Genomic DNA, 17,535 nt, shown 5'->3' with positions numbered 1-17,535 from the left:
GCCTGATGAATCACAGGAATGGCAGCCAACACTGTTGTGCAGGACGTGCCTGAGTGCTATAAGGTGTCAAACTCTCCAAGGTGTGTGGAAAGCATTTCAGCTGAGAGGAGAAGGGCGAGCTCCTTAACTTAGAGCAAAGTATTTGTCTTTAAGAAAATGCCTTCCAGGAAAATGTGAAACAGTCCACATTGACACTGGGAGAGACAATGTGCAAAACACACAAAGAGGAAGTTGTGTCTTGATGGAAGGACACCTTGCAATCCCACCAGGCACACAGCCTGCTGCCAGAGCTGGGTGGAAGGGCATGGAGGTATCTGAACTCTGAGGTCACAAGTGAGTCACGGTCTTAAGCAAAGGCAACAGAAATGCAGACATGGGACAACTAAGCAGAACTGGAGGCACACTAAGTCCATACAGTACATGCTACGCAAGCATGATGGCCTACATTCAAAAGCCAGGTAAAGCCAGGATCACATGAGTGTACTGCCAGTGCTCTTATGCTGAGACGGAAATAGAGACAAGAGTATAAGCTCGCAGGCCAGCCAGCCTAGTATAATATACATACATGTATGTATATGCATATATATATATATGTGTGTGTGTGTGTGTGTGTGTATGTATATGTATTGTATGTATTTATATGCATGTATATACATATATATGCATGTGTATGCACATGTGTATATGAATATAAATACATGCATACACACACACACACACACACATTGTCAAAACAAAAGGAGATCCTGCCCCAAATAAGGTAGAAGATAAGGCTTGACAACAGGAACTGTCATCTGACTTCCACATGGTTGCCATAGCATGCATGCACCTGCAATTCCTCATATGAATACACACACACTGACATACATATATATACACCGAAACTTACTCACCTTCCACTTAATAAACCAGGTCAGACAGCATTTATCCTTCTGAGTTCAGCTTCATTCACTTGGCATAACACTTTTTTATAGTATCCTTAGTGCTAAGGTAACTAAAGTAAAATTGTACAATGATGCCATTCTCAGAAATGTGTGCTGTGTACCTCAGGCCTTTTCTGACTGCCAGACTTCCAGAAGACTTAGGTCTGCCAGCCTCAGTGTCACAACTGTGACAGAACACTGTCTTAATGACTCATGCCTGTCACCTAGGCACCACATGAAGGCAAATGTCTTTAAGATCCCTTTCAATACTCTAGCCAAGGAAACGAGCATGCCCCTACCTGTCCTCTCTTGTTATCAAATGAAGTTCCCAGTACTGGAATTGGGTTGCATCTAATGGAGTTGTTCGTCAAACTGGTCCTGTGAAAAATCCCCCCCAAATTCAGGCTGTTGTGAAGGCTATAGGTTGCTCTACAAACTGACAGCAAGAACCCATTGCTGAATAAGTCATTGAACAGAGAGAAGCCAAGCTGTGGTCTACCTAGTGCATTTAGCCCCTACTGGCTAGTGTTCTTAGTACTGGAAGGTACGCTGCACGCTACCAATGGAGCATACATACAGACTTTGTATGTATTCACTTATATGCTGATATTAGCTGTTAAGTCAATGATGGATAGATATTAGCTGTAAATATCAAGCCAGTTACAAAATACTCTATCTACAACAGTGATCTGCCTGCAAGATAAACCAGTACAATGGTGGCACAAACTTGTGGCAGTGACCAACTGATGTCTGATTTAATTAACGGCAACTCCTTGGGATGAAACTTATACCTGACACTGCCTGGGTGACTACGAACCTCTGACTAGACCATCCAAGGACTGATGGGCAAATCATAATACTTCTGTACTACTGAAAGGATGTCGCAATAAAGTGACTTCTAATTACATTCTGCCATGCTCACAGATCAATGCCTTCTTCAGCCAAAGTCAGAGAAGCTTCCTCCTGCAGCATATAGGAACAAATACAGAGACCCATAGCTAGACATTATGTGGAAAGTAAGAGACCGCGAAACACTTAGCCTCCACTCGGGCCTCAAGAACTCTGTGGCTGAGGAGGGAGGAAGAGTGTAAAAGCAAGACAAGATGGAAGATACCCAGAAAACTAGGCCCTGTAAATTAACATGATCGATGCTCATATGAACTCACAGAGACCAAAGCGGCATGCACAGAACCTGCACATATGGGTCTGCACCAGGTCCTCTGTATATACCGTATGCCTTCTGCATGTGTGAGCTAGTGAGTGGTTCTCTGTTTTTTTTTTTTTTTTTTTTGTTCTCTTAGGTTCTTTTCCTTCTGTTCATTTTATCCGATTCCAATATGTTAGTTTTTGGTTTATCATATTTTATTTTATTTTCTATTATATTTTACTACCATCCTTTAGAAGCCTATTTATTTTCTAATGAGAGACAAAAAGGGAACAGAGCTAGACAGGAGTAGGGTGGGGAGGAGCTGAGAAGAGTACAGAGATGAGAATTTGTAATTAGGATAGCTTATGTGAAGGGGAAAATTCATCATCAATAAAAGGAAAAAAAAACTCACAGAATCAGATCTCTATGAGATCATTTACAGTTCTCCAGCACCTACATGATATCATGCTAAAAAAAAAAAAAAAGAGAGAGAGAGACGAAAATATGACAGGTGTACACAGCAGATCTCTTGGAGGCAGGATTTGCAGATTTCCACTGTGTGCTCAGAATCTGCCACGGGCAGCGAGGTCTAGAAGTCAATTGACAGGTAATACAGCAAGAAAGCTCTCTCCCTTGAGGCATCTTTGCAATTTTGCAATATTGACTTCCTCTCAACCTTTCTCTGTGTCTTCTTTCATGGCATCTCTCAGTCCTGGAGAAGTTGTAACCCCATTTATGAACTACAGGGTACTGCATCATTCCACTGGGGAGAGTGTTTTTCCCCTCGGTTTCTGGTATCATTTTAAAGCATGTAACTTCAGCAAGGGACGTAGCTCAAGGGTAGAGTACATGTCTGGCATCTTCAAGACTCTGGATTCTGCTTCTAAGGTGCACATCTACACAAATGCATGGGCATGCGTGTGTACACACCACACCACACACACACACACACACACACACACACACCTGCAATTTCCTAGAAAGTGTGGTTCTCAACTTTGTTTCTCTAAAGCAGAGATATAATTAGATTGCTCACTAATGTCACTGACAGCTCAGATCTGTCATGTAGACTGTGAACCAAGCAGAACGGACTCCTGACCTCTCCCCCACAAAAATTAAAACATAACTCTCATCAAAGACTCATAGAAAAAAAAACTTGAGGTCCCAATTGTTTGTATTCGTCCCTTGAAGTCCTAAGGCATCTGACTGCCAGTTCTTTATACAATCTAGTACATTGTATAAGTCTTCAGAATGTTTCCTGTGGTCGGTCAGAGCTACTATGGGAGTGTTGGGTCATCTCTGTTGCCAACTCCTACATACTCCTAGAGATTTAGGGTATTGCAAATAGTTTACACATTCAAACATAAGGTAAGTAACTCTAATGATTTTTTTTTTATTGCAATGACTAGAAAGGTATAGTTTAATAGACCCATAATAGGTGGAATTAATCAAGAGTGGTGAAAATTCTCACAAAGGTTCTTCATGCTGGCCTTTACGCTATCTTGGAAGCCATGGAGTAGAGGCTCTGGGGGCACTCTCCAGAACTGGGCATGGCTGTGGGAGAAGACTAAAAAATGGTGTGAGCTGTCCTCAGAGAGCATCAGAAAGAATAGGATGGGACACTCTGGCATCTAGTAGGCAAGGATTATTCTGAATTTAGTAATCCAAGGGAGAAGTGAGCACATGAGAGACATGGAATTGCTGTTTTATTCGTAGGTGATGGCGCTTCATGTCCAGGTCCTGTGCCACCATGTTAAGCAAGGAAAGTACTGAAAAATCTACTGTTCCTCCACGCCATTAACTGACTAAATCACTCAAGTTTATTGAACACTTATTGAATGTCATATGTTAGGCTGACCACTGGATTGAATATCCATCAGACTGTGGTTACTCACAACCTCTTGTGAGTGGTGGAGCTAAGAGAGAAATGGCTGGAAGGGAATATGATCAAGCTGTGTGCTGACTGAGGTCAGGCACAGCCCTGAGCACAAGTCCCGCTACATAGTGTGAAACTGTTTGTTTGTTTGTTTGTTTGTTTTTGGTTTTTTTTTTTTTTTTTGGTTTTTATTTTTGGCTATGCCAGGACAAGAGAGACTCTGTTTTACAAGGAGATTTGGACTGTATTATGAGATTGAAGGACAACTCTGCCCCTTACTGGAACAATACCCTCTGCCCAGAACCACTCACAAGTCACAAGGGGATATGTGACCTATTTCTTAGAAACAAGAATGACATCCGATAAACTTATCAAAGGAAAACCATTATGAGCAATGAGCATATTAAAATCACAACAGAAAAAGGCAGGTCTGAGAAGTTCTCCAACACACTGGACTGAGGAAGGAATGGACTTCCCTTACCTGGACTCCGTAAAAAGGAGCCCTGACATTGTTATGTCAGCTCACACATGTCTCAGGGGATCAATAGGCAGAGAACTCTCTACTGTCCCTGGGGTGTCAGCTCAGCTTAGCCTCTGACACAGCCTTCTGGGACATTGTGAGACTGTCTATGTCTGCCTTTCATTCATCTGCTCACATATTTATCTGGAACGGGCCCTACCCTTGGTCCCTATAATTTCCAGAGTCCTGTCACTCACTTCTGCAGCTCAGCTCAATCCTGAGATTCCACTGAAACATGTGACTCTGCAGTTTGATTCTTTCCAACCGACCTCCAATGCGGATTTCCTTTCCAGCTTTCCAACAAGGGTTCATTTTCTGAGCCCAACAGTTCTAAGATAGACTATTAATGACTATTAATGCTATTAGCCTTTCTAACATCTGAAAGTCAAATTGGGTTTTACACACACACACACACACACACACACACACACATTCTTGTAGTGTATCGTCATGACCAGACAGTCTAGGCTCCTCATGGAAACCTTTACTTTGTGTGAGCCCACAAGTGTTTCCTGTCCCTTAAAAGATCATGGGAGCTGGGATGTGGCTGAGAGTTCTCATGTTGCTATGTCCATACTGAGCGTTCAACTGCATGTTAACAAGACATATCGCATGGATTTGAGGGACTATCTGGTTTTTTGTATGAAAATTAATCTTACCTTGAAGGATAATTAGTACCATTTCCCTGTAAGACAAAAATACCAGCACACAGGGTAGCTCAAGGAAAAAAAAATACATATCACACTTTCATGAGATTTGCACACAGTGTGGGTCAGGTGGGTGATGAAGCTCTACCCTCCACTATGACTAAATGCCTAAACATTCCTTTATTCAGCTTCAGCCTTGCTGACTAGAGAGCTGGGAAGTGTATTGCTGGAAGCCACTCTTGGAAGACACATTCATTGCTGGCTCTCTGTAAATAAACATATAACCTTTGCAAAGGTAATTTAGTGCTTCACCTTCACAGAGATACTGAGAATGCAGGAAGGAGAAAAAACTTTTTTTAAAAAAAAATATGTCTCATGAATAAAGTCGAAGGCTGCAGGCTAAGGTAGTTATTAAGTTCCAAGCTGTTTTTTCTTCGCTTTTCCTCGACACGGAAATAAAAACAATTATTGCCAAGATGTACTAAAATTAGAGCACATTTGTCGTTTTATAAAGGCAGCTACAAGCACACGTGAGCTCAGCAGTAAATGCAGAGGCAAAGAAAACAGTGGTGCCCTGGGGCTGCCCTCTCTGGGAGTGACATCAGAGAGGGAAACAGAAAAAACAGTGACACAGTACAGAAACTTCCTTGGTGGGAGAGACATTGTCAAAAATGATCTGAGTAAAACTAGAAGGTGTCCCAGAGCAGCTATGGTGCAAAGCACATGTAAGGGACTTTCTGAGCCCTCCAGGAAGAGCCATTTGTCTCTAGGGATGGAGAACCTTCTGAAAGTCAGGGGTGTGTTCCCCAGATCCACAGACTGTCAAGCAAGTGTATTCCTGCCTCTTTCTTTTTTGTTTGTTTTGTTTTTTGAGAAGAAAGCCCCAGTTTTATTGATTGAAAACCCATCCACAGTGGTAACATGGAAAATCTGCAGTATTCTGTGATGGTTGTCCAGTCAGGACTGTGCCTGGAAATCGCCTAGGAAAGAAAATCTAAAACACATTATGGTGTCCAAATCAGTTCTTCCGAGTTATGTGATCCTTTAGGGGAAAGAGAAACCAAGTGTCCTGGGAGAAGGGGAAAGTAATCAAATGCAGATTACTCGGGTGGGTGGGTAGATGAATACTGACTGCCCCAACCCACTGCCACTTCTTCCCAATGGCTAAGAAATCTTCCTACCACCTTCATACTAAAAACAGATCTGGCAGTAATGCAAAAGCTGCCTGTCCCAGCTTGGAGGTGTCATAGCCCAGCTCTGCCACAGATGCCTGGTGCTACTTTACAAACTATCTCCAGCGGGAGGCCCACGCGCACACAGGTATGAGGGTGCAGAGCCTTCCTTTCCCACGGAAGGGAGAGAGCCTAGCCCTGCACTGAACAGAAGCTATACATCTTTTCTAGAAATACGAGCCCAAAGTGGGACAGTCACGACTTTTGCTGTTGAGCCAATCAGATCTCAAGGAAATAATTGTGAGGAACTTTGTTTGATTTAGCTTCATTGGTTGTATTTGTTAAAATAACGCTTCCCTTTGCAAGCTCCATCTCTTTACAGATATACCACTACTCTTCTGCGGGAACTGAAACATGTTGGGTAAGTGAGAAGCCATGGCTCCCCTGGGTTTGTAGCAGAGGCATCTAGAAGGCAGAATGAGACACCTGTTGTCCAAAAGGGCAGGACTGAGTTCCCTTGTGGAACTGAAGGCCTAGGGCCAGCAGAGGGCAGGGCCTGTGTGGAGGCCGAGTTCCCCAGCTCCCAGAGCAGCTGTAGGGTAGGAGCCATGTGGAGTGCACTCCATGGCCCAGGGATGGCCAAAGACTCAGCTACAGCACGAGGTTGGCTCCTCAGGAGCTGCGGACGAGATGTGACTGGAGGGCTTGGGAGGGTCTGTTGCAGCAGGTTGGCAGGAAGGAGCCAAAAGCCAGAGCAGGCTGAGGGTGTGCAGCTGGTTAATGCAATATACACTATGTACAAACTGGTTAATCAGTGCACTCAGCTGGCAGCGTCCTCACCAGGTCCAGGCACCTCGGCAGGGAAAAGGGCACCGTGGGGAAGGGCGGGCTCGTCCAACACCTTCTTGGCACTCAAGGGGAAAAGGGGAGGAAGTGCCGATGGCGCCTCCCGATACAAAAAAACGTGGAGAGAATTGGAGAGAATTCTTTAAATAATGGCATTAAACTGAGACTGTCCCCGCGCCTCCAGGCCTCAGGCTGGGGAGGATGCAGTGCAGTCTCCGCAGTGCAGTCTCTGCAGTGGGCTGGGGCATTAGCAGCAGCGTTTCTTTCGTTTACTGTTTTTGGTGAGCTTCACCACATCGTTCTGTTGCTGCTGCTGCTGTTTCGCCAAGTTGTCTTTCTTTGCTCGTAGAACCAGCTCTGTGATACAGTTGAACATCTCTTCCACATTGACGTTCTCCTTGGCACTGGTCTCAAAGAGCTGGATCCCCATCTGTCCAGCAAATTTGTAGGCATCTTCTGTCTCTACCACCTTCTGCTCAGGGTCGTCATTCTTGTTGCCCACTAATATCCCGCACACATCGTCACAGTTCTGGTTGATTTCATGAAGCCACCCCTTGACATTGACGAAGGACTCAGCACTAGTGACGTTGTAAACCACAATGACCCCGTGGGTCCCCGATAATACGCGGAGGTGATGGTCCGGAAGCGCTCCTGTCCATCCGTGTCCCAGATCTGCAGCTTCACCTTCTCCCTGTTGATCTCCACAGTCCGAATCTTTAAATCCTCTCCAATTGTGGCGATGTAGCTGCCTGAGAAGGTGTTGTCTGCAAACCGTAACAGCAAGCTGCTCTTGCCCACACACTGCTCAGCTTAACAAGTCCCCACTTCCCAGATGCAGGAACTGAGGCTCAGAAAGACGAAGCAACTTGCCCAAGGTCACAGAGTGGGGGGCGGGGGGGGGGAAGCTTGCCTTCCCGGGACTCGAACCCAGGTCTCTCCAACTCCAGCGATCACGTGACTTAACCAAGGTCACACGTGAGGCAGGAGCAAGCTCCCGGGCTTGCAGCCCTCGCTTTAGGCACAGCCCGGAGTCCCCTCGCTGCAGCCACCGAGCTCTTCCTGCCCCTTTCTACAGCTGAGCTGTCACAGACTTGCCTAAATGATCAGTTATTAGTGGCCTGAGGTCTCTGCCACCAATCTTCAGCCTCACCTTGGCTAAGAGTGGGGGAAAGTCAAAATTTGGACATTGATTAGACTATCAAAGCAGACTGGCCATAGGAGGCCTTTATATCAAGTGAATTTTTTTTTTCCTTCTTGTGAACCACATTTTTCTCAACTTAGACTTTTAAGCTGGGAGAGATTTGACCAGTCTTCTGAATTATTATGTAATTGTATTAGTTCTTATTCCAGTTGCTAACGAAGCTTTGGCTTTCAATCTTGTGCCTTATCCATTAGATCGATGTAATTGGAAACTCAAGAACAACAAACCGGGTCATAACCCAACAAGTTCTAACCATTTTAAACAATGTTGTGAAAAGCCAGAAGCAAGATATGGATGTGCACACACACATATGTGTATGCATAGTATAAAATATAAAAACATAATACAAATTATGTAATATTTATACATATACAATCATATACTTGAAGTAAAAATAGAATTCTAAGGGAGAAACATTTTCACACATTTCCAAGCACACGCTCTAAGCTTGCTCAAATAAGGAAATTCGTTTCCTGTCATGTAAATATTAGACTCCACTTCAAATAATTCAAAATTCCAATGTGACTGTGTCTTGCTTTCTCTCTACTCCCCCCCCCCTAAAATTCTTATGCAGAGGGATGTGGACTCTGAGAATTGAGATATCTTGAAAGTTTTATCCAGTCCTGTGTTTTGCATCTGTGAAGAGAAAGTTCTTGTCAGAGGTGCTGACAGACTGGCAATTTCTGAAGTAACCATCTTTTGCACAAATCCACCCACTTGCTTTTAGTGTGACCCCTGTGGCAAAGCTGGTCTTTCTTTTAACATTATTGTAAAATGTCTAAAGATGCTTAGCTATAGGGCACTATAAAATTTTAAGATATTATTGTTCAAAGAACACAGAAAGACAATTTGTAGCAAAGGTTGACCCAAGTCTGGAGTCACAGCTGCTGAAGGAGACTCTCATCCAAAAGGGTTTCAGTAGCAGTCTGTCAACCGTGTTCTAGTACACGACTGTGGGTCACTAAAAATGAGCACTTTTCTTCTGCTTTGTTTCAGACTAGGGAAGTTGAAGTTTGAACTGAGAAGCATCAAAGAATCCATCATCCTCAGAATGATTAAAGACAACAGGATGAATTTATTACCTCAGCAACAGAACACTGTGTTCCTAATCCATGCGGGTCATTGTCTGGAACTGGGCTTCAATCCTTAGAAATGCTCTCTGGGGGGGAAGGCAGATGAGCCAGTGGCCTTGGCTTTAAGAACATCTATAGGATGTGTCTATACAGGAAAAACAAGCCACATCCACTTAGTGCCTAACTCAGAGGAGGCTGAAATCTATGTTTGAATATTCAGCACCTTTCCATTTCTACATTAAATACATTAAATACTCAGGAACATCGTCTGTCTGAGGCCAAGGGCTGTCTTCCAGAGATACAACTGTAAGTCAAGCAACCATGGTGCCTGCCTGCAAGAAGTCTACAACCAAATCAGCACACAGAGAAATACAAATTTTAATTAAGATACTTTGAGTATCTAGTACGAAGACTTGGGAACAGGAAGATTCTTTGACCAACACTAATGCATTGTATAAGAGAGGGTACCAGGGAGTTAATGTGAGCGAAGTACACAGCATACATTTCTGAGAGTGGCATCCTTGTTCAATTTATTAAACATTTTTTTAGAAGAATAGTCGCTATATACAATGCTTTGTTCCAAGTTCTTATGTGTATATTTTTCTTTTCTTCAGTCATATGAGACAGTGCAATCTGTTATATTCCCATTATCATAAGAGAAGGGTGAGGCAGAGAACCAAAGACATCCTCAAGGTAAGGTCTGGCGTTGAATGAATTAAGCCAAGATCAGCTTCCCTAAACTCTGTTGTGCTTCTAAATGTCCCAGAACATAAAAGTATATTCACCAGACAGGAGCAACATGTGTCTGTTCCAGAACATTCTTCTAAGCAGCTGCTGTCTCTGTGTTGCCTTAGTATCCCATGATATTTCACCTGTCCCCAAATCTCATTGTCACACAGAGTTTGCTGTGCTGTGGGTGAGGGAGGGCAGAAAAATAGAATGCTGGTTCTTAACCTTCTTTCTCTTTTCCATAAGACATTGCTTCCCTGGGGGCTCATTAATAAAAACAAATCACACGGCCATGACTGACTCATGAGTTGAATTCTTCACATGGTTAGTGAGGGGAAGAGAACTGAACACATTATTGGGCACCTATGACATCTGTTACTGCTGTTCAAATGGAGAGAAGAACAATCCAAACATGGGGGTTATATGCACTGACCCCAAGGATGAACAGAGCATGAAAGGAATTTTGAAGCAAGGCAGGAAGTAAGGTTGGTGTGCGATAGGAAGTGTCAGATGCCACAGGGTCCATTTTACTATGTTCACTACTTCTAGTAAAGTCTGTGAATCTGCACTCTGTGTCTGACCCTACCCTCTTTTCTTTGTTCACTGCAACATCTAATCCTTGCCAAAGTAACACTAAATCTTGTAAATCTAAGACCTCATGAACTATAAGTCATACTTTTGTCTTAACGTAACATTTGGAAAAAAAAAAGAAAAAAGAAAAGACAAGAAACAAACAAAAGAAAAGAAAAATCCGAGCGAACCGGAGGTGGCGCAGCCGGCCGTCTGCAGAGGGCACGGGCCCTCTGCTCTCTCTCTCTGTGCCTGTGCGTGTTTGAATCCCCTCTGTCCCGCGCGTCTCTGAGTCTCATGGGGAAGAAAAAAAGAAACAGAAAAAAAAAAAAAAAAGAAAGAAAAAAGAAAAATCCACTGCAAAAGAAACTAACTAAACCTTCCTGGACTACTTACATATGCTTATTGAAAGAATGCTTTCAAGCCTGGGTATACCAGTAGTCCCATCACTACACTATTGTGTGTGTTTATGTCTATGCATGGACTCACAGACATAGATGAAAATAAGATATAAATATCTAATACTCATTTTTAGATTCATAAAATGTGACTCAGTCACTGAGTCAAATCAGTGATGTCAATCGCTTTCATTTCTACTGCTGATCCAAAAAATGTTATTACAATCTCAAATTACCAGAGTGCTTCTCAGTCATAGGCACATGCCGTGCCTACAGAAGGCTCTGCTAAGAAGGGAAAAGAAGAACTACAGATCATCTTGCTGGACTCCTCAGTTTTTTCCAAAATGTTGTGTGGAGTTGGCCTGCTCCTGAGTCTACATCAAATACCTGGCTCACCACATCCTCCGATAATTCCTCTCTGTCCACTGTTTCCCACACCTGTTCTTAATGATTAGAGCATGCTCACTTGCTCCTTTTCGTTTCTGGTTTGATTTGGTTTGGTTTGGTTCGGTTCGGTTCGGTTCGGTTCGGTTCGGTTCGGTTCGGTTCGGTTCGGTTTGGTTTAGTCTGTCCCCCCCACCCCCCAAGGCATTAACAACCTCCCTGTTCCTTTTGATGCTGTAGTTTCGGATGTGTACCCATGTGCAGGGACTGGCAGCTATCCTCACCTGGAAAACGGTGCTCGTCTTGCACCTTCTGTTGCAGATGCAGACCAGTTTCAGGATGCTTACAATGGGAGACGCTTTGAGGCTGCATCAATCCAGTGTTCTTTAAGTTCTTGCATTGTGTACTGGTTCGTAACCACACAGTCACTTGTTCCGTCTTTGTTACAAGTGAAGTAGATACATCTCTCTTTTTCTCTGCTTTGCAGGAGATAAACCTGCCCATAAATATCATGAATCTTGATACAAACGTTTCCTCTGAGCTGTGATACAGTCAGATCAAGCATGACAGTACACAGCTGAAGGTAGGAAGCAATTACAAGCAACATTCAGGAGAAAGGTCAAACTCAAAGCTACTGAACAATGTGCTTTCTCTAAATGGTCAAACTGAGATTATCAACCAACGCTCCTTAACTCAGTCTGTTACCTATACAAATCCAAACCTTTGTTTATGCAGAATTGCCACTTCATATAGCAGGCCTGGATTTTTAAATCTCCCAGGTGGGACACTTAAACAGGCCAACTATGGTTGACTTTCCCCATGGAAGATGGTGCTAATATTGAGAATGGAAATCTGTGGCCTCGGTAGAAGCCCAAATCCAGAATGCCCAGGAAGGCTCTGTATTCAGAGCTGCATAATCAAATTTTATTCTGGTGTGGGCTCCCTTGGTTTCTCAGAGTTACTTCTGTTGCACCTTCTTAGCAAGCCATCCGTTGGCTGAGCAGACGAGCCTCTCTCTCCAGGTCAAGTGTAGAGATGATGCAGAGACCTATTGGATACAAGGTTCCCTCTCACAGTATATTGACAGCTTTTGATACCACACAATTCCAGCTCAACATTCTTCCTATGAAATAAATACTTACCTGGCAGTGAGTCTGTTTTTCCTGAAGATGCTCATATAAAATTGCTCACTAAGCCCAGACAGGTAGAAAATTAAGCAGGGATATACTTTTTTCTCTTTCTCTTTGAGACTTCCATGTGAGCTGGACAGGTTTTATCTCAAAGTCAAACTAAGACTTTTCAGTTCAAATTCGGCTTCCTTTCAAGTCAAATTTAACATCTTTATGCAGATAAAATAAGGGCTTAAAGGTTATTCAGAAACATTGTATTAAATAATTTGGACACTGAGTATGTTTAAAAACAAAACAAAACAAAACAAACAAAAAAAACAGAGGTCAGTAAGTTAAGTGTAAAGGAATCCTGTACAAACGCCTTATGTTTTCCTTAGTAAACACGTGGGCTTCAATATACAAGACATGAGGAGGAAGAAGCTTTCGGCCACACTGTGACAAGAACACTAGGAAACAAAGTGGCCTATGTCCCATAAATCCATGGTGTAGCCAAGTTTGCCCATCTTTAGTGACAAAATCCTACAGACCTAGAGAGTCAATGATACAGTACAGGCAGTGTCTTCATTGAGGACATCAGAGGAATGAATTTCTAGAAGCTTTTGTTTATTCCCAGAGATTTAACTTTTCACAAGCAACACAATTATTTCATTCTACTTAAAAAAAAAAAAAATAGAAAACTTCTGTCAAAACGTCCTGACTCGGTTTCCCATGGAATATTAAAAGCATACTGTAGGCACAGACTTCAAGTTTGCAGGTTTAACCCCAGGGAGAGAAAATTATGGTTCCCTCCATTTATCCATGAACCCTGCAGCTGGCAAAGGCTGCACTCTGTTAGTAATTACACTGAACAGATGAGGGACTTTTTAATTTTTTTTTTTATTTTGACCTGCAGTTAAACAAAATTTGCTTGTTTTATTTTTGGTTAAAAATGATGAGGCAGCAGCGACCCCGGTTTCACCCCAGAGCTGTTGATTTTCCCCCCCTCCTTCGTAATTTGTTTCAGACTACGAGTGCACGGAGTTTCGCTTTAGTGGGAAACGTTCGCTGCCAAGACCTTCAGGGGTTTTATCTGCAGTTTATTTTGTTAACTACGAGTTTAAGATTGTTGCAAACTCTCCTCCTCCTCTTCCTCTTCCTTCTCCTCCTCGTCTGTTTTCCTTTCAAATTTCCCAACCAGAAAAGTTTGTCTTCAGCTTTGAGAAAACATATCGAAGGTAGAAGGGAAGGAAGGATGAGTTCCGGAGAAGCCAAAAAAATCAACGAAGGACTAAAGCCAGTGGTGCCAAAGGGGGAGAAATAATAAACCCGCACAACTGAATTTGCTGCCATAAAGGTTTAGTGTGCTGTCCACACTCCACTCCCACCCTTCCCCCTTGTAATTCAGATTTAACACTAATAAAAGAGGGGAACTAAAGATAATTGGCTAGAGTCAAGCATTGAATATCAGGCATTTCACAGATGACCCAGCTAGGCAACTGTGGCTGAGCGCATTTTAACTTACGAGTCCAGAACAAAAAACAATGGTTCATGAGGTGGAAAGAATGTGCTACAACACCCTGTTGCCCTCGCTGGTATTTATAAAGTTTTGGCAAAATTTCATAACAAATTTCAAAATAATGTGAAAGTGGCCTGTTTCCGGTTTCTGCCATGCACCATGCCTGTCATGGGGATGTTGCGGTCAGGGCAAGTGGCCAAGGATTTGCCTGGCAACAGAAATGGAACAGGCCGGCTGCTACTAATCCTCACGTTTGTACAGTGCTTTTTCTACTTTGTGTTTCAAAGAACTTACGCGGAGACCCCAGCCTTCAATCCCTACAACAAGCCTGGTAGGCCAAGCTGATTTGATTTTGCAGATGATGGAGCCAAGATTTAAGAGATGATGGATTTAATCAAAGGCACAGAGAGAACAAGAATGACCGTAGAAAATTAAACCCACTTTTCTGACTTAGACCAAAGAACCGTCCATTAGTAGTCTATTGTGGGATAAAGACACTAAAGCCATTTATTGGCTCTCCTTCCCCTCCTCTTCCATTCTCTATAGGGCTTCTGCGGACCATCCCTAGGCTCACCCAGGAACCTAAGGGTCCTCTCCAAACAGACTGCAGAGGTGTGTGGAACTCGGGGTATAGCACAGCTGATTTGTCTAAGCCTAATACATCTTCCCATAGACATGCTAGCACTCTCCCTTCACCCACCCAGTATTTAAAAAATTTAAATCAATGTGAAATACTCAGGGGTGTGGAATGGCATCTTTACTGTCTCTGAAATACAAAGTAAGCCAGCCAATCTATAAGATTTAGCCCAATATGTATCTCTCCTCACACTATGTATTTTTGCTGGGTTGAAAATATTCTCTGCCCTGTGGGCACTGTGTCTGAAGGCTGCTCGGCTTATTGTCAAGAGTGAAAAGAAATACTTGGACCGTCATTTTTAGATGTTCTAGGTAATGTCACCAAATCTCCACATATTTTCTATGGAATCATCTATTTACTCTTTAAGGGACTGGTGTTATGAGATTGGCCCACACAAGTGTCTATAAAGAGTCAGTGCTGCTGTTCTGTTTTGACCCAATCACTTGAATGCACGAAGTAACTTGCATGGAGGCAAACAGTATGACATTGTATGATGCAGTGATACAGGCTTTCATCACCAAAAGCAACAGACCTGACCTGCCAATGAAGGGATGTGATGGCTACAGCATCTGGAGCAAGCATTCAAAGCAAGCACTACTAAATTCCTTCAATATACTATTTCATTTAATCCTCCCCACAACCAGGACTGGAGAATTAAGCAATTATATAATTACACAGCAAATAGATCAACTAAGATAGCCAAACTGAGTAATTAGGACTGAAAACATTATTAACTGAGTTTGTAAATGAATCCTTCAGGTATTTATCTTAACTCTCTGTGTCTCTTTGTTCGCTGCAAATTATCAGCCTAGGATAATTTATTCGGTTAATTTAATTGGCACTAGGGCCCAACCAGATAATTCAAGCCTAAATTATTCACATTGTCTTTCAAATGATCTCAATGTTAAAACAAGATTCACACTTCTCTTCGACTCTATCTGTGGTGTTTCATCTAGCACAGGGCAATCTATGACAGTACACCGGGATATCTTGAGTGTGTTCTCTGCCTCACTTGTCCCATTAGGAGATAGAAGCAAGGTTAAAAGAAAAAAAAAAGAAAGAAAAAAAAAAACAGAAAAAGGTCCTAGTTTTTGACAGATCAATGAACTTATTAGAGAAATGCAGTGTCTGACATAGGCTGAGTATTCCCTACACAAAATCCTTGGAATGGGAATTATCTTGTAATTTGGGCTTTTCTTTTTTTTATTTTGAAGTATTTACATATGCATGAAGAGATACCCTGGCAATGAGATACAAGTCTGAACATGAAATTCATTTCTGCTTCCTGTGCACCATATCCACATGCTCTGAAAATAATCTTACACAGTATTTTTCTCAAGTCTGCCTTTCACATAAGGAAGAATGGGAAGGGGGAGAATTTTCCATTTATGTCGTCATGTTGATGCTCAAAATTTTTCAGATTTTTGAGCATTTCAGAGTTCACATTTGTGTGTGTGTGTGTGTGTGTGTGTGTGTGTGTGTGTGTGTGTGAAACACAGATGCTCAGCCTGCAGTTTGGGAATTTCAGTAGTTTTCAATCTAGGGTTGCTCCAGAATCTATAAAATTGGAAGGCTTTAGTGAGACCTAGAACACGGTTAAACTGAGAAGTTAGTCTATCTGCAGGGCATATGTGACAATGAAAGGGGAACTCCTAAAACACAAACAGACTTCTGTTTTATATGAATTTTCAAAGTTCAGCCTGCTTTCAAAACTAGTCACCATCATACAACAGAGAAAAAGACAGAGCAGAACTAATGTTAACAATGATAACATCCACCAGGATCATGATTCTCTCCCTGCAATGAAACCCACTGACCACAGTCAGATAATGTGATCATGCTTTACCCTGGATTTTAAAGCAGTGTTTGTCAACCTGTGGGTCTTGACCCCTTTGGGGTTGCATATCAGATATTTGGATTATGATTTATGAAAGTAGCAACATCACAGTTATGAAGCAGCAACAAAATAATTTTATGGTTGGGGGTTGCCACATCATGAGGAACTGTATGAAAGGGTCACAGCATTAAGAATTTAAGAACCACTGGTGAGATGCAAAAGTAATTATCAACATTGCCATTATTGTTTCTGTAAAAAATGAAGAAACACATCAAAAAGGTAGTGATGCACTTGTGAATAAGTTCAGGAGTGTGTATACATGTGCATGTATATTTGTACACGCGAGTGTGTGTGTGTATGTTACTCAAGAGTCAAGTAAAAATATAATCAGAGCTTATCAGATACAAAAACAGACAGAAATCTTTATACCAAAAATTTAAAAAACACTACTTTTTTAAATTCAGTCTTAGAACACGTTTTGAGTTAGACAACATTTAGGGTTTCAGTGAATGCTCTGCCATTCCAACCTTGAATTTCGTTCAGAGTATATCTGTTGCAAACATGTTCGTGAATTAAGTTTAAAGTTTCAGCATAAACAACCCTTTAACAGGGGAGAGAAGGCCACTTTGTTGAGCAAATAAGACTTCTCCAAACACACCACAAGATGGTACAAAGTGGACCTTGGATTTTAAAATATAATGACTGTGTCCTCCTCTTTTCCTAACTGCATTTCTCTTACACACCACCAAAAGGTAGGCTTTTGAGAACTCCAGACCTGCCCGTTCTAACTTGTAAATTGGATCAGTTCAGCCAAATTTTCTCACAAGGAGAGATAGTATCATATTTTATCCGAAAGTAATTTTTCCTGGGCCTTACTGTAAGCAAAAATGGGGCCCAAATGACAGTGTATTTTCAAAGCCCTATGGCCTGCTACCATCAGAGCACATTCT

The 17,535-nt window shown here is 42.3% G+C and overlaps 1 pseudogene; it reads right to left on the bottom strand.

The window, feature by feature from the left end:
* Nucleotides 1–4,118: 4,118 nt before the first annotated feature.
* On the bottom strand, nt 4,119–11,858 carry LOC117709293 (ras-related protein Rab-35 pseudogene; annotated as a pseudogene).
* Nucleotides 11,859–17,535: the final 5,677 nt, after the last annotated feature.

Source organism: Arvicanthis niloticus, chromosome 1, assembly GCF_011762505.2.
Source record: "Arvicanthis niloticus isolate mArvNil1 chromosome 1, mArvNil1.pat.X, whole genome shotgun sequence".
In the NCBI taxonomy this organism is placed as follows: Eukaryota; Metazoa; Chordata; class Mammalia; order Rodentia; family Muridae; genus Arvicanthis; species Arvicanthis niloticus.
Note: the sequence above shows the minus strand (reverse complement) of the source record. Positions and strands in the feature narration are given on the sequence as shown.